At 42.2% G+C, this 26,168-nt stretch overlaps 1 long non-coding RNA gene across 2 annotated transcripts in view; it reads left to right on the top strand.

Annotated features, from left to right (window-relative positions):
* The window catches only part of LOC138265849 (uncharacterized), a 156,288-nt gene extending 138,502 nt beyond the window's left edge, over nucleotides 1-17,786 (top strand). For both annotated transcript variants that reach the window (XR_011199434.1, XR_011199435.1), the window contains one exon: nucleotides 17,109-17,786. This is a non-coding gene — a long non-coding RNA (uncharacterized lncRNA). The remainder of the gene's footprint in view (nucleotides 1-17,108) is intronic.
* The last annotated feature ends 8,382 nt before the right edge of the window (nucleotides 17,787-26,168 follow it).

A 26,168-nucleotide genomic window follows, 5' to 3' on the forward strand; every position in this document is an offset into this window, starting at 1 on the left:
TATTAAGCAAAACGCTGTGGTGCAATGCGGTTAAGTGTGCTCTACTACCCTAGAGCGTATTTTGGTGTTCAATAAAAACACCTCACAATATTGATTACAGACACCGTCGCACTGAAGGAGTACATAGATAAATCATTCCTTCAGTTAAGTTCAGTTACTATATGTTCCTTTATTAGAAGACATCAGGATAAGTCCATCGAGTGATCATCGTTCCTTAACCACAGCAATCATATTCAACTGGATGAACATCGTTGCATAAGCAAGCCAACACGTGTTTCGTCACAACAGGTGATTTTTTCAAGGCTCAAAGAGTAAGCGCGGTCTGAGAAGTGCCAAATGAAAGTAAGAGGTAGACAGAATATGCCTCAGAAATATATTTTGAGTAACTCATTCATAGTGGTATCAAAAAAGAATGGAAGTTGTATGAGACCATGATAAGTCTCATGCCTCGGAGATGCATACCAAGGAAGGTGCTGGTGTGGAGATGTGTAATAAAAAATCTTATTGCATACATGTATTTACCGTCAGACATGTGTGTTGTCTTAGCTTCGGTACAGGTGTTCCCAAATCTGGAATGGTGTGAGTGAGGGTGGTGTTATAAAGTTGTGAAGTCCTCCTGGTGAAAATGCATGTGTGGTGGTGTTGTATGTGGACCATGATGTCATATGCATGTTCCTGATGTTCATCAGTTGTGACACTGCACTCAGTGTTTGATTATGGATGTGTAATATGTGCAATATAGGCCATTGTAATGCACGTAGATGTGTGATTAGTTGTGATACATATGTGTTTGGTGTCTGCAGATCTTCCTCTGTGATTGGGTCAGACTAATCACATGCCTGTACACATAACGTGTATTGTACACATCAGATGTCACCTGTATGGCTATCTAACTTGTAGTGGCTTAATCAGTTATTAGATCCGATTTGCCATTTTTGTATAGTGTTATGTCAGCCGTGACAGGCAGACGCTGTGTGGTGTGTGAGTGTAGTGCTATTCACTATCATGGATATCTCACAAAGGACATGGACTGGTCAGCTGTTGTAACTGTACAGGCCTGATGTGTTTTGTTCAGTCAGGTGCACTTCCAATGGGCGTTAGGAGTATGGAGAGGTATGATGTGAATTCAGGGAGACATTTGTACTTCGTCCAAGGCACGATGTCCATGCAGACATGGCTATGGTGGTGATCATGTGTATGACTCTAGTCGTGCAGACTTACTTGGATATAGATGTAGGTGTGAGGGTTAGCATACAGGGGTGGGTAGTGGTGACATGTTGTGACATGATGTAGGACAAGATAGCCTAGGCAGGATACGTATTGTCACAGATGTGCATGTTTACAAGTATGTATGTGAGGTATGTGTTAACCTTCTCTCTCCCTATCTCTCTCCCTCCCTCCTTCTCTTTCTGTATTTGTGTGCATCAGCAGGCAAAGTAGAAGGGGCACAGGCGAGTGGGGATACTGCAGGCCACAGGACCTGGAGTGCTGCTACCAACAACAGCGAGGGAACCAGTGGCACGGAGGGTGAGGGGAGTGCCATGGAGGAGACCGGATCATCCACATCATCTTCAGAATCCTCCTCCAGTGGACACTCCATGGCGGTGGCGGACCCTTCTGGGTCCACCCCAGCACCATCATTTTCTGCCACCCCCTTACTTCTCTCACCTTCCCTGTAGCTCCCCACCCAGTTGCCCGTGCCTGCTCACCCAGAAGGATGAGCTTCTCCTTTGCCGCAGGCATCCCTGCCGCAGTCAGCCCTGCTGCCCTCGGTGAGGAGGCTGTTGACCTCCTGAGATCGATCCCTGTGGGTCAGTTGACCATTGTTAATGCCATCCAGGGACTGGCAGCTCAAGTCCCGCAGAGCAATGCATTCCGGGAGGGCATTCACGGTGCAATTACTGGCCTACAAAGATCCTTTCAGGCTCTGGCCTCCACACTGATGGCAGCCAGTCACCTTTTGTCTACCGTCCCCCTCCACCTACCTCTTTGCAAACCCAAACCCCTCTTCCCAAACTGAGCTAAAGCACACAGACACACAGGCATGCATCCACCGCAACAGCCAAAGGTACGACTGACAAACACAAGTACCAAAGACCCACCACTGGCATGCACACAAACAACACCCACCTGTAGACACACCAACATCCACTACCTGCACCGACTCCCCCACTACTCCCTCTTTCACAAACACTACACCGGTCACACCTGCCCCCACTACACCAACATTGACTGATCCAGCCACAATTCCTATCGTACCCACAGTCAGCACAATAGCAGACGTGCAGACATCCACCCCAGCCACCACATCCGCAGCCACCACAACCACTGACATGCCCACATTCAGCACATCTACCATACCTGAAGACACAACCCCAACAGACAGTCACCCATCAAGCATGGCATCTCCCAGCACCTCCTCCCAATGCACATAAACGCCTGCACTCACTCACCCAACAGACACCCAGCACCCACAAGCATTCATCACATGCACTTGCACCCAAGATGTCCACACCAACACCTCGTACAACCACTTGCTCTACCTCCTCTCCCAAACCTTTTTGTCATGACCTCCTCCGTGTGTCTAAGAAGCATTTCCTCTCAGAGTTTTCCCTGTTCCCTACTTCTCTCCCACCCCGTGAAACCCCCAAACACTCTGTGTCCCTCCCCAAGTCCAGTCCTTCCACCTCCAAGTCCTCCCCGTCCCCCACTGCTAGTACCCATGACCCTTCCCTGCCAAGAAGTCTACACCTCCCAAGCCGAAGGACCCCCTCCCAAGCCCAAAGGCCCCCCTCCCAAACCCAAGCCCAAACCCCGCCTCCACCTCCTTTAAACCCCTGAGGTTCCTGCCTGCCCCCTTGATGCCCCTACCCTGTGGAGGTCATTTAGCAGTCAGGAGTCAAGTAAGGGCACACAGGTGCCCTTTGTGCCTTTGGCACTTTGGACATTGGACTGGCCAATTGCCTTCTGATTGTATATAGTAATTTATTTTCATCACTGATTTACAATTTTAATACATTTGGCCCAACCTGTAGTTGGATTTGATGGTAACATACCTGTCCTGCCTTTCTTTCCACATGGCTGTTTTGTATTTGGCTCCTTTGGTTTGGTTGTGTGTGACGTGTGTGTGTGTTGGTTGTGCTAGTTGTACTATCTGGCCTGCATGTGTGTGTGTGGCCCTGCCATTTGCCCCACTGTGATGGCTGTGTGTTGTGTGTAGGATATGTTTGTGTTTGGTACATGCATGTATGTGGATTAATTTTGTATTGTTTGTGTTCACATGTGTAATGGTGGTGTTGTGTGCCCTTGTGTGGTTGTTGTGTGTGCATGTATGTGTGTGTGTGGTGATGGATATGTCAGATGCGTTGCGTGTTGTGTTAGCGTGGTATGATGTATATTCCGTTGTATGGCTGTGTGATTGTGTATATTGGTTGTCAGGTGTTGTTACGTGTTGTAGTATGTATGTGGTGTCATTTGGAGGTATGAACTGAAATTGCTTGATGAAGTATTTTTGTAGTTATGGTTGTGGTGTCGTTGTGTGAATCGGTGCTGTTGTGTATTGTTGTGTTAGACTGTGCCGGTGCTGTGTATCTGTGGGTTGCTGTGTTTACTGCACGTGTGTGTTGGCTGTGGTGTGTGCAGTATGATTGTGTGTGTGTGTGTTGTATGGATGTGTTTGTGTATGTAGGTGTGTGAGTGTGCATATGGGTGTGTGGTTACGTGTGTGTTGCAGTCGCAAGCTGTCCCAGATGTGTATGTTGTGTGTGCGTGTGTACTTTGAGTTTTCCCTACAGTGTCAGGTAGGTGTGTGTACTCACCGTTGTCTTCGTCGCTGGTCTGGCAGCCATTGTGCAAGCAGGAGCAGTGGGAAGACTTCCAGTTCGGATTCCATGGTGGCTTCAGACAGGTATGTGTTCCATAAGGTGAGTGTATCCTTTTATAGAGTTGATTTCCGCCAGGGTTTTCGTGGTGGTGCGATCATGGCAGAAACCTTGGTGGTGTGCAGCCTCGTAATGTGTCCGGCAGGAACATGGTGTCCGCCGACCTGAAGGTGGCTACCACTGTTTGTGGCGGCATGACTGTACTGGCGGTAATTTGGCTGTCTTCTGTTGGGAAGACTGCCATGGTCAAAATTTGGCAGGCTTCTCCGCCGGCCCATTGGCTGTACGATCGCCGTCACCGACATGGTGGTCCAAGCACTGCCAAACTCGTAATGACCCTCATAGTCTTTTCTTTTGACTCCTTATAACCTCACCCTCTCAGCATAGCCATTTCCCAAGGGCTATCCCACTCTTAGCTCATTCCCTGTCCGACACCCTGGCTCTGCTCCTGTCTTCCACTGAATCTCCCACCCAGTTGGGGTTTGGGCTGCAGATTGTGAATTTCTGTTCCTTTATAGCAGGCATTTTTCGGATGTAATGCAAGGATTTCGTGCTTTTATGAATCCTGTTACCTTCTGTTGTTCTTGCAAGAGGTAGTCATCTTGGTCCTACCTTCTGGATTCCTATACTGGACCCTGCATGGGTTTATCATGGTCACCCATAGGCCACTTCTGCATTGGCATCTGCTGAGTGAAACGGATAGAACATAAAGTTACTTCATGGGAACAAACTGTGACAACACCTAGGTTATCCCTTCTGTTGAGGAACCTTTACTTAGTGGAAGATTTTCAGTAGTGACCATGTGCATCCTGTCCATACTATGGTTGTTTCCCAATCCCTTCCCTGCTTTCACTTGTGTCAGCTTAGCATGACTTTGTTCTGAATCTGATGGTCCTGTCTCCTACTAGCCTTAATTTCTTTGAGAACACAGAGACCTAGCATAATAGTAAATTCACGGAGCACCCTTAGTAACATGTTGCCTTTCTGTAAAAAAAGGCAACAGCCGAGGGAAGAAAAATGGGGTTAACAATTGTATACGTATGTCAATATATAGGCCGCTTTCTCTGCTATACGCCAGCCTCTCTCACATCTTCTGAAACTTCTTGGGACCTCACTGACTGGTTGTTTGCAATTCCCCCTATGAGATGACACCTTAAGGCAGTATGTACGATATCAGTGAATACATTAATATGAAATGCTTCTCTGATATACAGGAACCTCTTATTCTGAGCAAAGAGTTTGTTTGGATGCCCTAGGGCTGAAATACCACCATCTGTTCGTTCCTGGTAGCTGAGGCTAATGACATCTACTTTCTGGCACATGGACCACGTGTGTCACCACCTAAGGCTGCCCACTCATTCTCGGAGTGTCCCATGGGCTTGTTAAGTCTCAGCAAAGAGGGTGGAGTAGAAGGGGCAATAAAAATGAAAGTGGCTCTTGTGTGTGTGCAATACCTGAGAAATAGAAAACAAACACATTTAAAGGTCATGTAACCATTCAGGGATCTACCAAGCATATTTGCTGAAGAGTAGAACAAACAATAAAACCCTCCTAATGCAATCTAGGAACCTACGTGCCCGGCAACAGATACCAGGGCTGGCATGACAATATGCAGGAGAGCAGTCTTGCTCTAGACAGGCATAGGAAGGAGCTCTAGACCATTTGTTGCTTTGTCCAGGCCATGCCTTTGGCCTCAAGGAGTAGCGTTGCAGTAGGACCGGTCGGAGGTTTCTTTGCATTTGTAGCTGAACCCAAACATATGCATCGTGCACAGTAAGCAGAAGTTCAATTGAGTGGACTGATATTCTAGTCTGAAGTGCTGATGTGAGTAAAATCTAGAAGCTTATTAGAAATAATCTATAACTAAATGCTCCTGAAATAGGAAGCATCTAAGAGATGGTTCACAGATACCTGGCATTTAGATGCTAGTCTTTTGGAGCTATCTCTCAATCCACAAATATCTGCCGAATTCATAAAGTTGTCAAGTGCATTCACAGCTTACCATATCTGACGTGCACTTGGTGTGTGAATATTCAGGGAGTTAAGCTGACTAAGTACCCAGAGCTGTCCAAAAGGGTCCCCATCTGTCAACGCCAAACTCTTATACCTGTACATTACTTTTATGTCACGTTGTATTATGTTAAGGTATTAGGTGCTTGTAAAGCGCTCACACACCTTTCAGGGTTTCGTGGCCCCAATAGGAAGGAGAGAGCAAGATGCCAATAGAAGCTCAAGACAGACCATACTGAAACAAATAGGCACGTTTTGAGAAGCTCATAGGAACATCTTAACTCAAAGGAAGTCTTGAGGAAGGGAGGTATCGTGTTATAGGGAGTGGATTCAAGAAAAAAACCTTTGCCACACTAGTTGGCCAGAGGTCTGTGCCAGAGGACCTCAATGACCTTTTTCAGTTTATACTGCAGAGGATGGCAACTCAGAAAGGTGCAGAGCACAGTTAACATTTGTGGATAATGCTAAGAGTGTTTAAATCCACTGTTGTCTGAAGGAAAGCCAGTGGAGCTTTCTAAGCAGAGATAATGAGCAGCTCTCGCATTAAATCTAAACTGTGGTGCATTGTCTGCTATATCAGCACACTTTCCCATCTAGTACAGTGTCCTATGAAAGTATTTGAAGGAAAAATCACACAATTTAGAGAATAATGTTGCACTGCCGCCCATAGAAACAATGCCATAGTGAAGGAAGTTGGAGTGGTACTCACCCATGAGAGACCGGGACATTTGTGGAATCACATACTCTGTAGCCCTCCCAACTGTATGGCTACCCCCCTACTCTGTGCTACCTTGAACTCACTCGCCATCTAATTGTTAAACTGGTATCAACCACCACTCACAAGTCTACGCTGGTAGTACTGTAGTTGCCTTTCCTGTAGCCAGCCTCCCTTGGGCTGTTTGGGAAGTTAGAACCACATTCCTCATGAGCAGTGGCATGTTATTCACCATGCTTCTGTTTGGGTGGGGGCAGCAGTTGTGATCAGCTCATATTTACGAAGAACCGAAGTTGACCATCTTAATGTAAAACATCATTGGGTTGATGTACATTAGATCCTTCGACTTTGTCAGTGTTAATTTTTAGTTGGTAAGTAATAATATGTCCAAGCTCATATCTCTACTATACAGGTACTATACTCCCTTTAAGTGATCCCATTCCTTATCCAGCCCTGACACTTGTGGCCCCCTCTGGTAGTGGCATCTGACCGGTGCTCTTTCTTTTCTTCTCTCACTGACTTTTGTCTCCAGTTACCTGGAATGACGAAAACTAAGCACAGATCAGTTTGTAGGGATTTTATTCCTGCGTTCCCGTCTGTTTAACTAGTTCGCCCCCATTTTATCTTTTTTTTCTTTCCTTCCCCTCATTCTTTCCCATTAACATTGACTTCATAGCTTTTAGGTGCCCGATTTGAGCTTCATGCTCTGGCATGCACCTCTTGTATATTATTGATGACCTCACAGGCAGCTTTTCCACCCGCTTTTAGACCAAAGATGAAATGTGTCAGTGGGGTACACAACTGCCCTAACTCAAGCTGAAGCTTCCTTACATTTGCAAAAAAATCGTACTTCTACTCCCTTTCCCCTTCTTTTTGCAACTTCATGGTCAAATTTGGTCCTCTAACTGCCCCACGAGATCCTGTGCATTGTCCTCATTTGATATCTATCATTCTTTGGTGAAAAAGTCCTCCAAAGGAACAACACCATTCTTTAATACTGGCAACCCAAGGCGGCACATGATGTTAGGGAAGGATACCTCTGCGGATTTATCCTTCTGGGACCTGGGCTACTTGAAAGCTAAAGGTAAAAACTCATCCCATGATATCGCTTTACCACAGTCTTTTTTCAGACAAAGGAATTAGGCTCCTATTCAACTGATGAAATTTTGCTGAGGGCTGCTGAGTTAGGGCTAACATAGGTACTTGCCATCTGGTGAATGATATCACAAAATGATCAATACTCAAGCTGACATTATCAAACAATCAAACATTTTAGGATGCTTATTACTGGTGATTGTAGCAAAGCAGAACTGAGCATTAAGAACTGTGCTTTTTTTTTTTGCAAACAATTACCCCTTTGAAGTAATAAGTCCCTCTATATGAACCTATAACCATGAACATAATAAACTACAGAAATATGTGTATTTCACTAATAACATATGCAGGTGCTTAGAGCAGAATCTTTTTTGTTTGGAAATGCTTCTTGGTGTCTTGAAAATGAAACGGTCACTATCAATTTGAGTTTATTTTATCTGTACTTTAGGGGCAATGAACTAACAAAATCCACTTAAATAGAATGCGATGGCTCATTTGAGGAAGATTTTTTCTGCAGAAGACTGCCTAACTTTCTTGGATCGTGGTTAGGATGCAATGATAGACGATGGAGTATATCTTATTCTATCTCTATGTACAAGGTCATGTGCTGTGGAGATCCACACCAATTTTCTTTTTGGCTCCGGTCAGGCTTCATGTGCTAAGTGTGCAAGCACTTCTTTCAGCATTTTGGTTGTTACCAAGACTAAGCGGATAATTTAGAATTTGCCAGAGCACGAGACCTGTTGGAAATCGCCCCATTGGGAACTGAAGAATTCACTGATTGGCTGACAGTGGAGTCTGTGTTGGCTGGAGATCCAGTCAGTTATTGGCAGCAGTCCATCTGCCAGAGGGCTGCTTCCTCTGACATGCTAGAAGGCCCACTCTAAGGTCTTTTCCCTTTTGTTTATGAAACAACTCTTCCTTTGCTGAGCAGCCGTCGTAACATTAAGGCCCTCCTCCTATTAATTTCTGAAATGGCTCCTATTGCATCTACAGAAGCACTTTAATCAGAAATGGTATGAAATAGATTCAAGAACAATACTGCATCTCTCTCTCTCTCTAGTGCGAGCACTGTGGCACCCACCAGAGACTAAATGTTCCCCAAACCTTCAATTAGGCATCTCTGATCATACTTTATTCAAATGTCTCAGGCACATCCCGTGGTCCCATAACACTACAGTAATAAAAAGACTGTGGTTTTACCCATTCCCAAACCATTCCTTCTAGCCCAGCTTTTCTGCACACAGACACCTGATCACTACGTCATCATGTTATTTATTTCTTGTTCTCTATCCATGCAAGTGAATTTGGCACCTGTGTGCTCTATGCTTCATGATCCCACCACATTCGGCAACGGTCTTTGTGACTCTACTTTAATGCAGTTCTGCAGCATTTCTTGTCAGTACTAAATGCCCTTATTTTGATGTGGTTCTTATTTAAGTTTTTGTTATGTGCATAGTGGTGCACTTTGCAGTGCTGTGCTATTAGGAGAACATGTGAAGTCCACCCTTTGCATATTATGTATGTATTTACTTCTACCAAACTGGTACCATCTGTCAGAGGACCCTCTCTTTTGGATTTATTGATGGTCTCTGACTCCAAAAGATGTCCCTCTGGCCCTCTTTATGGCTAACATAAGAGGGACCAAAGAACACTGCTAACAATAACAAGTCCAAAAGTCAGATAACAGTGCTTCTTCAAATTGCTTGTTTATTCTTCAAATTCCCAGAATCATTCTTGCAAGTCTGACAATATTCTCACAGAATAGCAGCCAACACGATTTGTCTCTTGGACTTTCTTAAGGCTACAAACAATATATATACACAAAATCCCACATCACTTATGGGATCCCTGATAACAGAAACAAACTGTGTGACAATTCGTGATCTACCAAGAATAACCTAAAAAAGGTTTGAATTGCCTCAAGAGTGTGTTCGTTCACCGTATACACGTGACCAGCTGTGGCACAGTGAAAAAGAGATGTTCAATGGCCACAATAACCTACGTGTGCCACACTGGAGCCCCGGTTTGCAGTGAAAAACTATGAGAAGTGTAAGAACAAACAAAATGTGAACTAGCTATAGTAAAGAAGCTCACCAAAGTCCCGTGATAAAAAATTCAAAAACATGCAATGATGTGATCAGGAGGGAACAAACATGCAAGTATAAGTGCGGGGAGGGGAATCGTAAAAAACAAGGAAAGCATCATGAATTCCCCCAAGCAGGCCAAAAACTATGGTGTGGTACCTGAAATCTCTGGTATATTTCAGAAGAACGAATAGAGTTGACCAACCAATGCATTTGTATATAGGTTTCTGTGGGAAAAACCGTAGAGATAAGGACAGTGCTCTAGTCCAAATACCACACGAAAACCGTAGTAAGAATATACACGATACAGATGATATGGATTGAATCACGGGTACACGGGAGATGTCCACCTTGGATCCCTTTTGCTAATAACGCCTGCGTACTAATTTCTTCTTTTATATATCTCTACATCTGTGTGGAATAGATTTTCCAAGGCATGGGAGATAATTACTGACTCATTGGTTTTTCACCGTTTTATGATGTGTTCACCGCTTTGTGCATTTTTTTACAAGACTTTTATCCCCTTAGACAGTGGTTAGTGTATTGATTATTTTTATTTCAATGGATCACTGTTATGGCTAGAGTGTTATTCTAATGGGTTTGTGATAGACGTTATACTTTACATTTGTGATCATTATTTTTGCTTTGTGATACACTTGGGGTAAATGTTATATGATAAGACATAGCAGCAGCACAGGATTATCACACCATTCCAATATGACTGCCATCTCACGAAAATGGCAAGCACTTTCCAGTCCTTCTTTAATTTTCATAGGGACCGAGGTGCCGCAGCAGATTTAAGCAGCACGCTGTGTTGGGCATGTCTTTTTACCAACCTGGGCCGATTTGAATTAAAATTGCCATCTTAATTTTGGAAATTGTTATTGTTATCAGTGTGCTTCGGTACCTCTTAAACTAGTTTTCCATTCTGGGTTTGTTTCATACATAATTCTGATGGGCATTACAGGAGTCCCTTTTTCAAATACCTAACCCTTTTATGTTTGGCCAATTTTGGATGTGGGATCGTAAAAACCTTGTCACCAATTTATTTCTCAATTTGAGGCACTTTTTATGAAATGGTGTTTGTTGCTGTGAGGTGTGACAGGCAGTATATGTTCTTTGGTGTTGGGTCATTGTCTTTTCTCCCTTTGGGGAATTCTAATGGTTACAGTCCCTATTGCCCTCTCAAAGGTATAGAACTTGTAAAGTTTTCTTTAGGCTTATTCCCTTTTTTTTGGTTTTAGGATAACATCTTTGACCACCTGTTATGTAACAAAGGATGTCCGATCTCCTCACCGGTCCTCTCATTCTTTGGGACCATCTGAATGATACATGCATGCACTCCTAATTTGGAGGTAGTGGTTTGCTTGCTCTGAAACCTTTAGGGAAGCTGGTGTCTCTTCAAGTCTGAGTATCTAGACTAGTTACACCATTTTGGTCGCAACTCTAGTTTAGATTTTCAGACACAGAAATTCCCTCTTCTGATCTGCCTAGGTGTAGTGTAAGAAATGCAAAACTGGTGATGGTATTGTGTATGGCTTTGATGACCTGCTACCATGTGTGCTTACCTAGCTGACCTGTTAGAGTAGTCCCATTTGAGTTGTTCATGATGCCTAAATCTTCCAGTTTTCTTGTTGGGACTATTTGGAGCTTGATGTGGCAGTCTGTGTCTACACGTAAGAGGCATTTTCAACACCAGGCTTAATGTCTTTCTGGTTCTCTTATTCCCTGAGTAATTAGGTAACCCAGATGGCATTTGGCCCAGCCCCCTATAAAATGTAAACCAGGGCACATGCTAGAGGATTGCTATGTGTAGTGGCCTGTTGGATTGTATGTGAAAATGGCAATGACTAAAATATATTCTGACATATTGGGGGTTATTCTAACTTTGGAGGAGGTGTTAATCCGTCCCAAAAGTGACGGAAAAGTGACGGATTTACCACCAGCCGTATTACGAGTCCATTATATCCTATGGAACTCGTAATACGGCTGGTGGTATATCTGTCACTTTACCGTCACTTTTGGGACGGATTAACACTCCTCCAAAGTTAGAATAACCCCCATTGTGTCCTAAATATTGTTGTTTGTTGGGTGTAGATTTTCTATGACTAACTACAGTGGGGTGATATTTTTGGAAGCAATATTTAGCCCTTAATATTCTGATAGCATAACCTCCTTTGAGTTACCATGTCCAGTCTTGAGTGTCTCTGTTACTTCCATCTCTAAGAGGGAACCAGAGGTTTTCTCCACTCATTTTGAGTTGAGAGACTCCTGGAATGTCCTCTGTCCTCCAAGAGGGGCACTGCATTACTGGATCAGACAGGTTGGAAGAACACTTCTTCTGTGCCTTTGATCTTGCTGAGTTCCTTGTTGTCTATTTGCTTTCAGAGGCTTCTCAAAAGAATTCCCTATTCATCTTCTGACCATCGGGATGGAGGCATCTTGGAAATACATTACCCACTTCCAGCTGAGCATTTGTTAGGAACTAACTCGCTCTGTGTGTCTCCTATTTCACTCTTCACCATTTGGTGTGTCATGAACAAACTGCTTGTCTAATTGGAGGGATCCTTCATGAATCTCTTCTATGAAGCAGGACCCTACCTCAATCATTTTGGATATCAATTGTGGTTCTGTATAGGACAATGAAATTAAGGAGCCTGTGAAGTGTTATAAAAATCTGCTGTGGTTATTGCTAATCAGTTGAAGTCTAAGTTCCTGGACTGGAGAGGAAATTCCTTTGGCACCACCTCCCTGGTCTAAGTTTGTCTTATTCAAAGAGATCCTAGGAGCTGGCTTGGAAGGTCTTTTGAACTCCTTTTTGCAACTTTATCAGCCACATTTTGGTTCTGGGAATGCATTTCAGATGATGCTTTCATTCTGCCAGAAAGTGGGGGAAAACACATTTTTGGTGGATGTGCACGATTGCTTATCATTCTCCTTTTCCAGATTTGATCTTCCTGGGATTATGCCCACATTGCTTCGACAGAGAGCAGCTTGGTTATTTTTCCTGTAATTGATGCTTCTTTGGTGTATATAGTGCGTCTTCAGATAATCCACTGTTGGAAGTGTTGGAATTCATCTTTGATATCAAACTTTTATTTGATTTGATTATTCTTCTGGTAACATATTAAGCCATATGTGTGAAGTTAGAAGGGCAGAGGTCCATAAAAGCTCATCTTTTAATAAACTTTGAGCAGTAGTCCTACTAGAATTTCTGGCAACGGTTTTGTTCTACTTTTTCACATGACTTCCTTGATGAACTTTCCCCAGAGAATGAGTCTTTTAATGCAGGACGCTCATCATACCAGCTGTGCCTCACAATTCTAAGAAGGCATTTTTTAGCCTGATGCTGTCCAGATTCAGGGCATATGTGTCCATCAAATCACTTGATATTCTTTGAGGCTACTGTCATGTCTTTGAGAACTCAATGGCCAATGCAAAAACCTACCCTGTAGAAGTCTTTATTTGGGGCACTGAAAATAAAACAAATTAACAGTGTAAAGGAAATCTGATTGTCCTTGGATATAAATTTATACGTAGACCCATCTGAAGTTCTAAAATACTTTATGATAGATTCTGTGAGGATTATATGGAATCTATTAATAGTTTTATGTTGATGAGTCTGTTAGTTGCTGCAGTTGTTTCCGTGTTTAGGCATTTATTTTGTGGTATATGCCTTGGGCTGTCTCTCTTATCTTATCTCTCTGCTCTTTGATGTGTCTTTGGTAGAAGACTCCTTACTTGGACTCCCGCTGTTTCTTGCTCTCTTCCACGTACAGCTAGTTTGGATCTCCTTCACTTGATACTGAAGTACATAATGTCTTCCTCTTTGAAGTTGTTGCCTTTTGGAGCAGAATGGGGAATTTGTATACTCACTTTCTTGCCCACTTTGCACCCAGTTATTTATGGGCAAATACGTCTTTCTTTACTTTGGTCATACATGGCTTAAATCTCTGTTCTTTGGGGGGTATTGGTTAGGAATTGTTTCTTTCTGATTCCTTCCTTCTTTTTGACAATGTGGTGAAGATCTTTTAACACTACTCGACTCTGTCTCTTCCACTTGGTTCACCTTTACATGTCCTAACTCTTTTTCCACTGACGATCCTGCCCTTGGTGTTACCAAAATATAGCAAATTCAGGCAGGAATAGAGGAAGTCTGGGAGGTCATTGAACAAGAATAGAGAAATGTTTTTTCCTAACCACACACACAAATGTGGGATTTACCTTGTTGGTTTCATATTTGCCAGTCCCCTAACTACACTAGGGAAAGACCCACCCTTGATATAGGTTTTTGCTAAAAAAGATCAATACCATCAATTAGAATTTTTCCTGGCTGTTTGTGTAATGGCCATAGACCCTATTAGGAACCAATAGTACACATTTTCTATGGCAGTACGTAATCTTTGAATTATCAGCATTTGTGGGTTTTGGATAGTTATGTTTATTTGTATTCCCTTTGCTCCCACTTCTGCCCTGGTAAATCAATGGTGAAAACATTCTTCCTAATTTTTTAATAGCATTTCCCTGAAAATTACGTTTTCTAATAGCCTCATTCAATGTTGGAGAAGTATCACATTCAGAATGATAATTTGTTTGTCAATTTGTGTGTCACCCAAACATTGTTTATCTATCTAGTCACTAGATATTTCATGGTAACTTCTGACCACACAACGTCAGGCTGCATACTGAGGGACTGTCTTGTCCTTTCCCCCTCAAATTGATGCAAACATACAATTCTAGGGGCCCTATTCAGAAAGGTAGAGTTACACATGTAGATTTACTCTAGTGTTAGTCTATGCCTACTTCTACGTGTTAAATCTACATTATTCTTCTATTCACCTTTCCCAAGTGTAGTTTTGCACCTAAGTACACACTTACATGTCTGTACCTTTTCAGTTTAGTTGGTGGCGACATCTAAGACATAATTGATAAGTGTAAAGTTACTGATAGTAACTTTTCACACATAAGTGGAGAGCTCTGCCACTGGGGCGTACATTTAATTGTAGTACATTTAATTAAAAGTTGTGTTTGGTAATCATTAAAAAATGTACATTCTTTATTAAAAGTTGAATTGTTTGTTTGCATTTCTTTTTATTATAAATTAAATATAAAGTTAACACTAAACAATTTAATAATATAAATTTATTTTGAATGTTGAAATAATTTAATTTATTTTATTTCCTTTTTTATATAATGCACCTGTTGCCATTATTTTATACAAGTGAGTTGTAGTACCTGTGTTTGCCCATGTATGGTGCTAGACTTACTCCAAAGATGGGCTGGATTACCCTTATGGCTATTTTGTGATCTTCTGGTCAAAAATACATTTATAAGTGTAGTTTGTGAATAGCAATGATATTGCTATTTTGAGAATGAGTGTTTGCATTAGCATAGACCTCTTTAAGTTCCCCAATACGCCTCTCAAAACTGCTCCTAAATCCTCTCTAAATCCCTCAGATTAAGGTATATTCCCCTTTTTGCAGCCATTCTCCTTTGTCCATTCTACCCTTTCACCTAAATTGCACATTTATGTGTACAAAGATCTCCACCACTATCACGGAGCCCTTCAAATAGAAAATATAGAAGACCAGAAGTTCTGAAGTTTCCTGTGAAGTTTCAGGTGACAAGGAACTCAGTTTTGGATGGCTTCAGACTGAGAAAACGTAAAGTCATCCAATGGTGCAGGATGATTAAAATACAAAGACAGCCTGAGTGGGGCCAGGGAAGAAGATTTTTTTTCTGCAGAGATAATAAGTTAAACAGCTGAGTGTCAGTGGCATACATGAAGAACTGCAATCATTTGACTGTAAAAGGAAGGCAAGAAGGATCATTTAGACATTAAAAAGTAATGGAAGTAAAGAACTGAACCTTAAGTTTCAGTTATTTACTTCCATTATTGTGGCATCCTAAGAAATGCCTTCATAGACCTGTCTGGATACTAAGGTCAAGAGTGAAAGGAAATGTTCTGAGATAAAGAGTCAGATTAGAGCTTAGCAACTTTAGTGCACAGTCACAAAGACCATATCCATCACTGCAGATAACAACACAGAGTGCTCATTGATGTGGAAAACTGCTGAAAGTTCCAAAAGGACCTGAGTTCCAACACACTAGCATTCAAAGTCCACCTAAAACAGATCTGACTACTTTGTCATTGGTGTTGTCATATGTGAAGCCTTCTTGAATATGGGGTAAAACATAATTGATAAAAGAATATAACTCTATGAATATAATTGTTTCCAAACGTTTTCCAAGAAAGGGTGATAGGGGCCTTTGTCATCTGCACTGGTGCTCCTATCAAGGGTGAAGGCCCTGTCTGCTATGACACCTTGTTCTAACCACTCTTAAAGCGATTTGCAGCAGGGTCGGATGCACCAGGGAGAATGGAGAACAAAACAACCATAGATGGTGGATGCCGCAACCAACTAACATCATTGCTCACGCAGTAGACAGACTCTGTCATTGACGAATCCATGAGCCAACAACTCACTTGACCACCATCCACCATGATCAGTCCACCAACAATGGCTGGTAAAAACAGGAATGGCATACTCGGTTGCACAAGAACTGAAACACTTGGGATTTGTCGTAATTTGATTTCTTTTCACATTTGAACACCAAATTTTCTGATACCATGATGTCGGGGATTTAAATTTGTCACAGAGACTGTTGTCAATGGTTTATATGTTTTGGTTGGTAATGTACTCAAAGGTCATGGGTGGTGAGTTCACTGACAATGATGGGCAAGCCTTATCCAGTGAAAAAGTTTCGTTATTGGTTATAAGGATTCTTCACAGAGATAAGTTTGTTTATCCACCATGAGTCACCCACTGTGGAAAAACTATCAAGTAAAGGCTCATAAACGCCAAACAGTTTTATTCATGATACCTATAGGCCTATTAATTGGTTGGTGTGTGCTACTCACGCCCGCCAGGGTGTTGAAGACCAGGTACACCACCACTACGGTGGTGAGCCTAACACAATATTTACAGTTCCACTGCTGCCTGCCAGAAAACTCCAGGGATTGATAGATGCATGATCTCTGCTAAAAATAGGAAGAGGTCCTATCAGCCCTATTTACAATGTATAGCCATGTATACAATGTAAATAGGGCATACAGAACACCAACACCTTTTGTTGGATGTCATACTCCACCATACACCACATAAGGCCCAAAATCATGTTTTGGTAATATGGGGCTGATTTAGAGTATTGCAGGTGAGGAGCCAAAAAAGTAACAAGATCCTCTGTGCTCTATTCTAAGTGCATTGATGTGAAGGTACTCTAAATAGGGCCGACTCAATATTTGCCCCTTTTTTGCAGATGGCCAGCATGAACCAACTCCCTATTCAGCTTCTATGATCAGAAGCAGAAGTAACCAACATGAACCACATTCAGAAAAGTTCACTGATATGAAGGGTTGCCAAGACCATTCATTTCACAGAATCACCAACAGCCAGGTAGATATGGACCAATGTGAATGGTGTCTTCAGTCTGGTTTACCGGAGATGAAGGAGCTACAGGCCAAGGAGGAGCAGCAAGAGGGTGACTTTAAACATCATTATCATGACCAACCTTATTATTTCCCAGGTAAAAGTGTGATGAAGAATCCTTCCACATGATCATCACATCGCATGCCTAGAAATGCATGTAATATGTGTACAGAGCCTATTTCTGTTTGTTCACTGTGCCGTCTTAATACTCATGAATGTGGTCCTTATTTTGAGTTTCTTCGATGTGGGACATCTGCCTCTAAATGGTGGATAGCTTGTCTGTTCTATTTAGATTGTGTATATACAGTAGATGCAAATAAACAATTAAGATGGCGGGGACAAGACATTCACAACTTTTTGGCATATGTCCTATAGCCACCAAACTCTAAATAAGGTCTAAATATGTCATGCACAAGTCCACTGCATGTCTGTATTAAGCAAAATTCTTGTAAATCGTGTTGGATAAAATTTACGTTTATGGCAAATATACATTTTCTTTCCTCTACGATTTCATCTGTACATTGTCTGTTCTTAGGTATGTTGCTGTACACAGGTAATTCAAGCATATTCAGACATTTTCAGTAGGCCTGCCATGGTCCATGACACTACTGGAAAGTCCAGATACAGTAACTGGATGTTGACATTGTCTATGGTGACTGCCCTTAACACGCTATATCTGCCCTCAGATTGCCCTATGGTTGGCTTTAAATTTGCTTTTTGTTATTTTCCACCTTACAACCAAGTTCACAAGTTTCAGAAAGATGGCCACGAGTAATATCCCTGAATGGTCAGAATGCACATGTTAAAGAACTGACACCTATTTCTTCTGTACGTATGCCATTAGTGCTTAATGTGAGGATGCCATGTACAATACAGCCGCTAACTTGTCATTACATTGTTCATGACTGCACATAAGTAGTCCAGATATACTTGTGATGTGTTTTAATTTAAATGTGGCCTTTGCTACTGCACATGTACAGCTTAGACTTAGTAGTGGTTACTTACTTGTTTAAAGGTTAACAGACCAACATTACTGTGGCTCATATACTGAGGGGTGAGAACACAGCTCGGACAACAACATATCTGCAGCACATTTGCAGTCACTGGAATGGGTCCCTGATATGTGACCTCTGATGCTGGTAATTTATAGCTGCATCACTCCCATCTTGATGAATGTCACAGCAAAAGCAGATCAATAACAATTGAAATGCTTCATCTGTACATGTGCATTTTCCAAACAATACACCACTTTTGTCCATTAAACGTGTGTGATGTGACTCATCATTCATGCTAATGTGGGATGTAGCATCCTAATACGACTGATACACTTTGTTTTCAATTGTACTATGTCAGCAAATAACAGTTTGCTCATCCTAGCTAGCTTGTCATCCCCTGACAGTGGGTTTTATATTTGGGGGCAGGGGTAGGTGTACCTATCACACACCTTGCTGTTTAATGCATATTATTACATCTTCTGTCACTTGATTAAGCTTTGCAAATGTTAGAAATTCTGGTGAGCCATAGCTATTGGCCACCATGTATTGTGTGACATGCGAATGGCATTGCATTTTAATGTGTCCCATTTATGTCTGAGTTAAGGGTGTTGTTTTGAAAATCAGATGTGATGTGATGTATTTTGTGCATGCTTTGAGATACCTTAATGCGGAGTATCATTTTCAGGTCTGAATGGGTGCATTCTTCCATGAAAGACCGGTTGGCTATTGTTTTAGATGCAGGGGTGTTGGTATTGCACAGTATATGGAACATCAATGCCAGCTTGTGGAGAGGGTTGTATGACGGAACCCCGCATGCCATTACCAAGCATGGCTTTACAATGCGACTTTTTCCAAAAACTGCCTTTTCCATGCCTTGCCATTACCATGCATGCACTTACAATTAATTTTCGTTGTAAAGCTATTAATGGTAAAGGCATATGCATGGTATGTCATTTACAGGTAAGTATAAACTCTGTGTGTGTGTGTATATACATATATATGCATATGTATGTATATATATATATATCTATATATATATTTATATATATATATATATATAAATATATATATGTAAACATATGTTTTTAAAATACACACACACATGTATATATATCTTAGCTTATTAACCCAAAAACCCATACCCACCCTAAACACTAAAATTACCCTTACCATCTTAAACCCCATAACCACTCCAAACCCTAAAAATACCCTTACTGCCCTAAAACCCACACCCACCCTAACTCTAAAAATTCCCTTACCACCCTAAAATCCACACCAACCCTAGACCATAAAAATAGCCTTGCCACCCACAAACCCATACCCAGCCTAAACCCTAAAAATACCTGTGCCACCATAAAAACCATTTTGCTAGCAAGGTAGATCTAGGTGTGCAGATCATGCTTTTTGTTATTTGATATAAATCTGTTCAGTATTTTTGGAGTTATTCAAAAATGCTGAGATCTGATTGGCTGCTAACACTTAAACCGGGATGTGTTGGCAGCAGTTTTGGGACTCGGACTCACCCGAGTCCCAAAAAGCTGTAAAAAAATAAATTTAAAAAAAGGGGCAGGATATTCCTCCCCTCAAACCCTAGCTTTGATGCTTGGGTCCCTCTGGGATCCGTGCCACAGCAAAAAAGCATTTTTAAAAAGTTTTTTGTAGCAAAATTCAAAGAGGGTCCTCAAATCTCTGCAAAACTTTTTAAAAAACAAGGGTGGTTACACACGCTTGTTTAAACCGGGGACATTTTTTTATCAATATTGCAGCCCCCCTCCCAATGGCCAATCTTGGCCCCGGGGACCGCCATCTTCACGTAGAAGGCCAACAATGGAGGATTAAGGAATGTCACTCAAAGCGTCTCAAAATGGATTTAAATTTAAAATAGGTTTTAAAAGTTGAGCACCAAAATCTTTCATAAATAATTAGTACCAAATGCACAACACCCGTTCTGTACAAGCTAAATTATTCAGTAAGAAGCTATGTATCGTGTTCAATTAAAATGTGCTGCGGCTAAGTGAAATGATGAACCCGTTTGTTATTCCTGCGTCCACCGCTGACCACTGGGTGACGTGATGTAGTCTTCAAGATTTAATACCATTGATCACAGTTCATGGAAAAAGCTCATAACTAAGCAGCCAATAAATGATGTATTATTGCTTTGATAAGATTGCAGACATTGAAAAGAGCACGCCTTCACATCTTAAAAATCTAGGTATTTTCAGAGATCCACCTTTATGTTGCAAGAAGTGGGTAGCCAGCGTTCTTAGGGAATTGTATTTGGCACTTTCTGCAGCACGTCTAGGGACACGATTTGCCCTGTTAAATTAAACTGATAAAATGCGGGAAATCTTCAAAATATTCCACGTACATTACGTTAAGTAGGAAGTTAAAACTGCATATTGCAGGCAAGGAAATCGGCACGTTGTAGCCCTCCCATGTGGTGCTGATCACATGAGACTCAGGTGCAAAGCAAAGTATGTGAAAACAGCGTTTGAAGGTACTTGTTTCACACGTAGACCAACACTCTCTTCATCTAAGGCCTACCGGGGTAAAAGAAATACAACGTTAATTTCACACCACATTTGTTTCTTTTACTTTCCCAGCGTGTCAATGGAGGCCAGTAATCTTGGAGAACCTGAGGCGGCTACTCCACAATGGCAGAGGAGCGTCACCCCCCTTGTTAAGAGCCAACAGCAGAAAAATGAAACAATACTTAATTATCGTTTTCTTTTTCTGCTGCTGGCTCAGCCAGCATGTGAAGAGAGGGGCGGGGATGGGCCATGGAAGGTGGGAGGGGGAAGGAGGAATGGAGGCCCATATTTATACTTTTTTAGCACCACATTTGAGTCATTTTTTGACGCAAAAGCGGCGCAAATGTACAAAATACAATTGTATTTTGTAAGTTTGCGTCGCTTTTGCGTCAAAAAGCGGCGCAAATGTGGCGCTAAAAAAGTATAATTATGGGCCTAAGTGCGCATGTGATTATGCACAGACCCCAGTGCACTGTCCAAGTGGCAGTCCAAGGCACTCAGACCAATCCTGATGCAGCTCTCATGCTAGGTTTAGCAGCGCAAGGATTGCTGGGGAGCTTGTGCTGGTATCCCAGTGAATGCTGGGATACTTGAACAGCAGGGGAGCGAGTATGCAGGAGACGGTGGCAGGAAGGGTAAGAGTTTTTTTTTATTATTTGTTTCCCCATCCCCATTGTCCCCCCTGTACTCCCTGCACCCCCATGACGCATGAGGTGACCACCACTGACCTGCATCCTTCACAACTACCACTGCCAGCAGTGAATTGCAACTGCGGGAGCACAGTAGATTTCTGTACTCAGATTGTCTGAATAACACTATGTTGTGATGTAAGATAGCTCGGGAAATCTGACATTTACTGCAAATCACTTAATCTTCGGGCCTTCAAATAGTGCGCCTGTGTCAATGTGCTGATTAATGGCCCCCGAAATAGAGAGCCGCAGTGCTGGCATATCATATTATGGTTTATTAAATTACATGTTTTTTCTTAATTTTAATGACATTTACTGGTGCACTTCATTGATGGCGTTCATTACTCTATGGCAGTGTAGCAGAGCATGAGAATTAGGATGCAAATGAGAGCACCCCATATTTTTGGCTAGTCCACATGAATATATCAAGAAGAGACAGGGGTGGAGCTCTGCCTGACAGTAAATGTCTGCATGAAACTCTGCGGTGCCAGCTGCAAGTGACATGCTAAGTCTCTGTGCCTTGTATGTAGGGTTTTCAAGGCACCAACCACAGGGCGGGGCTGGGAACTTAAGGCAGCATTCGACATATCAAAAATTGTTTTGAGTGGAGTACATTACTCTCACTTTCACAATTCATTTTTTAAAGGATGCTTAGTATTGGAATATTATGTGTATATCAATGGCGTTTGAAATGAGGGGTGTGGGTCACCAGGTTACAATTATAGTGTGGGGACATATGTCACAGGGTGACGTAAGCATTTTTGGGAATTTATGTGTCTTTTCATTGGGATGTTGTTTGGGGCATGCATTGAAATTTGTGGCACATGTTCGTTGTTAATTATATTTAATAATCTGACGATGAATCATTTTAGTATTATTGTGAAGCAAACTTACCTTTGGTTTCCGTTCATGGTGTAGTGAGGGTGGACCAGATTTGTCTGTTTGTAGTTTTTTCGTCAGTTTCAGGTGTGGTCGATCGTGTTTCCGCTGCCTTACGACTAACTCTAAACATCCTGGATGGAGAAGATGTTTCCTAATGGTCCATCCACCAATTTTCGGCACTACAACTGTTATTGACACAGAAGGAATGTGGCAGAGGCTGCAGTGGGCACACTGAAGTTCATCTGTCAATGTTCCACATTCTTAATAAGGCAGAGTAAGTTATTGTGGAGGGCAGAATAGCCATCATTTTTTGCTGGGTCGTCTGCATCACACAAACTCTAAACTAGGTGCACTTCAAGACTTTTTCACAAGTCATATGGGAGCCAGCAGTAGAAGGGAGCTACTTAGTTGTTTTAGATTGCAACCTGGTTGTTGCATAAATCGAGCACCATTCTCTAAAGTAACCTGGTGTACTATGTGGGGTAATATTAAATCTCATACATAAAGATACAAGAAACATAAGCCCAATCCTTGAAACGTCTCAAACGATTCAACTTTCTTCTTCTGGAGGTACATCAGTTGCCATCTTCAATAGTGTGGCCTCGATTGAGGTCTCTGGTAGTTCCAGTCTCAGAATCGACCTCTTTACCAGCCCCCTGACACAATGAACTGCTTTTTTTTTTTTTTGTATGTTTTGTTTAAGCTTTCCTCCAGTTCTGCTTTTCCATTACTGGTTTAAATGTAGGTGTGTTTCCTGGTATATCTAAGCTTGACCAGCACTTTCATTTCTCTTACATCCCTTACTTAAAATATGTACCTTGCAAAACTTGGACCTATGTTTTTGTCTTACTACTGTTATAATTTTCTAATTACCATAATTATCCCAAGGATTATTTCTCCACCCGAACTGACACAAACCAGTGTACCAAAATATTGTTACATGCAGCAGCCCTGGTAGATACACAGCCAGTGAGAGGGTCTACCCAGAGAAAGGACAACTCAATCAACCAGAACCACGTTTGGAAATGAGAATGAGCATCACCAAAATATAACTGAAAGGAAAGGCACCAAAAGGTAGGCTACAGCTTCTGGTTGAACACTAGAAATACATTACGAACCTGGATAAAAAAGGACAAAAATCAGTGCTTAATTTGTGTTGGTGGTTTCCGGTGCTGGGCACCGACACTTATTTTTTAGGGCTGGCACTTAATGTTTTGCCTCAAACATTTACAGTGAGCAAAAGACACATATGGGAAAGAGGGAGGAAGAGAAAAACGAAAAAGCATTACAAAAGGAGAAAGCAGAAAGGTGCAAGAGTGAGCTGAAGGGGCAGGGAGTGACATTAAATGAATTAAAGGGACCCGAGAAGGCTTCAGGATTACTCTGCCTCAGTATTACCTGCTCGCACATTCGATTGCAGCAGCCGCGTGCTTCAGACAAGAGCTTTGGGCACTGGCACATTTTTATTTACAAATTAAGCATTGACAAAAATGAAATGGAATACAACATTATGGCTACGTTTTGGACGATGTCGGAGAATTTTTCTATAAGAGATTAGCAAAGACCTTTGAAAGAAATTAAAGAACTATCTCCACTAGTTATTTTTTGTATATCTTTTTAGGAACTAATTTATGTTTTACGTTTGTTGTGATACATTGTCTGCATGCAATGAAATGCATGGTTACATGTGTAGTGGTTGATTTGAGTAGCATTGTTTTTTATATTGATTAAAGGAGATTATTTTTGTTTTATACGTTACTGAATAAAAAGGCTTTTGGATTGTTGACAGATGGTCCTGAAGAAGCTAAGCTGCGAAGTGAATTGATCACATTGTATTAGCCATTATAAACTAAAACCATATGAAAGTTTTGGAAAAGCCTTGCATTTAATTTATTTATAAACCTTCTAATCATCTAGCATCCCCAAGCAGCAGAATCAGTGATTTACATCTTAGTAGAATTGGTGGATGAAGCCTGATCAAAAATTGGAAAGGTCTTTTATAAACTGTGGTTAACCATTGAATACTAAATGAAAGTTCAGAAAGATATTATTGATTCAAATGTGAATTCAAGGCCTTTGAGGCTGAAGCAAGCTGGTGGTGATAATCCATTTGATGATTTTCAAGACTATTTCATTGTTAGTAGTTCACTTGTTCACAATCTGGGCTAGCCCGTTCATCATGGGCCTGTAGGTCACTGGGCTGAAAGAGTCCATGGTAGGTTTTGTTGGAAAATGGGTTATTGGTAGGGCAGGTAGGTACCTACACCTAGCAACAAGCCACTAACCTCCACATAGGTACAGTTAGGTCTCAGTAAATTAATCCCAGCTCTACCCTTGGTAGCTTGGCATCGAGCGTCAAGGCTTAACTTAGGAGACAAAGTGTAAAGCATTCAAATATCACAAAACAGTAATTAAATAAAACACAGGAAACGGTTTAAAAATCCAAAACCAATTTATAAAAATAGCTTATATTTTTATCTTTAAAATGACACAAAAACGATTAAAATCGGTTCAGGGGAACCGGAGATATTAATTTTTAAAGTATTATTATTTTCTAGCGCTTAGAAACAAAAAGCGCCAATCGGGTCATCTGGTTGCACCAGGACCGGGGCAAAGTCAAACTTTCATGCTGACCGCGATGGAGCCCTGCTCGGCTACAAGTCGCGGGAGGCCTCGGTTAAAAAGTTACCTTCTGACTTAGTCTCTTTTTTGATGTTTTTCTTCCCCGGGACGAACCTGCCAGTTGGATCCGACCTCCTGGAGCCCTTGTCCGGATACGCGAAGTCGGTTTCCTCGGTGGTGATTTCTACCTTCGGACTTAGTCGTTTTTTCGAGATGTAAATCCTTCGACCGGGGTAAACCTGGATCTTGATCCGACGTCCATGGAGCCCTTCTCGGATACGATGGCTGGAAGGTCCCGGTCAACTTTTTACGTTCGGACTTAGTCTCTTTTTTGGATGTTTTTCTTTACCGGGACGAACCACGAAGTCAGGCCGGGTCGCGGTTGAGGCAAGCCGGCTAGAATTTCCGCGTCGGGTCGGTCACTTTATGGAGCTTTTTTTCAAAAATTCTCCAATCTTTTCCAAACTTCTGGGGCTTCACCCAGATGTTCTTTTAAGGTTCTTTTGGGGTCCACAGCTCACCCCAAGGGTCCAGAAGTTCTGTGATGGTCCTTGGGGGTGCGGACTTCAACTCCCAGAATGCACCTGGCGCAAACTCCTTTTTGGCCACTGGACAGTGGTCAGCTGGTCGCTTTCTTCAGGAGTTGGTGCAGGGGACTCTGGTTAGCAATTTTTCACCTGTAGCAAACAGGGAGTCCCTCCTTGAACCAGTTGAAGCCAGGCAAAGTCCTTCTTGTGGTGAAGCCCAAGTGTGCAGCTGGTGCAGTCCTTCTGAGTGCAGGGTCCAGGTGCAGGCCAGGGGTCCAGCAGGGCAGTCCTTCTTCTTCTTTAGTTCCTTTCTTGTTGAATTCTGGAGGGGATCTGAGGTGTGGGTGCAGGTCTTCCAGTTTTATCCTTGCTCCTGGGTGAAAAGCAGGGGGGCCCTGGTTCTCCAATCAGGGACAGGGTCGTCCCCCTGTGATGACCACTTCCTGGGAAGTGTGGCAAAAATCCATACCAGAAGGCAACAGTCTCCAAAAATCAAAAATGGATGAATCTGATTTTTGGAGGTTACATCTGGCTGAGCCCACCCACTGGTGTGGCTAAAAATCATAAACACACCCCTCTCCTGCCCTCTCCTAATCTAATCAAGGGGGCACCTAATTGTCTGGGGTTGCAGGATGTGGGGGTGT

Source organism: Pleurodeles waltl, chromosome 11, assembly GCF_031143425.1.
Source record: "Pleurodeles waltl isolate 20211129_DDA chromosome 11, aPleWal1.hap1.20221129, whole genome shotgun sequence".
Lineage (NCBI taxonomy): Eukaryota > Metazoa > Chordata > Amphibia > Caudata > Salamandridae > Pleurodeles > Pleurodeles waltl.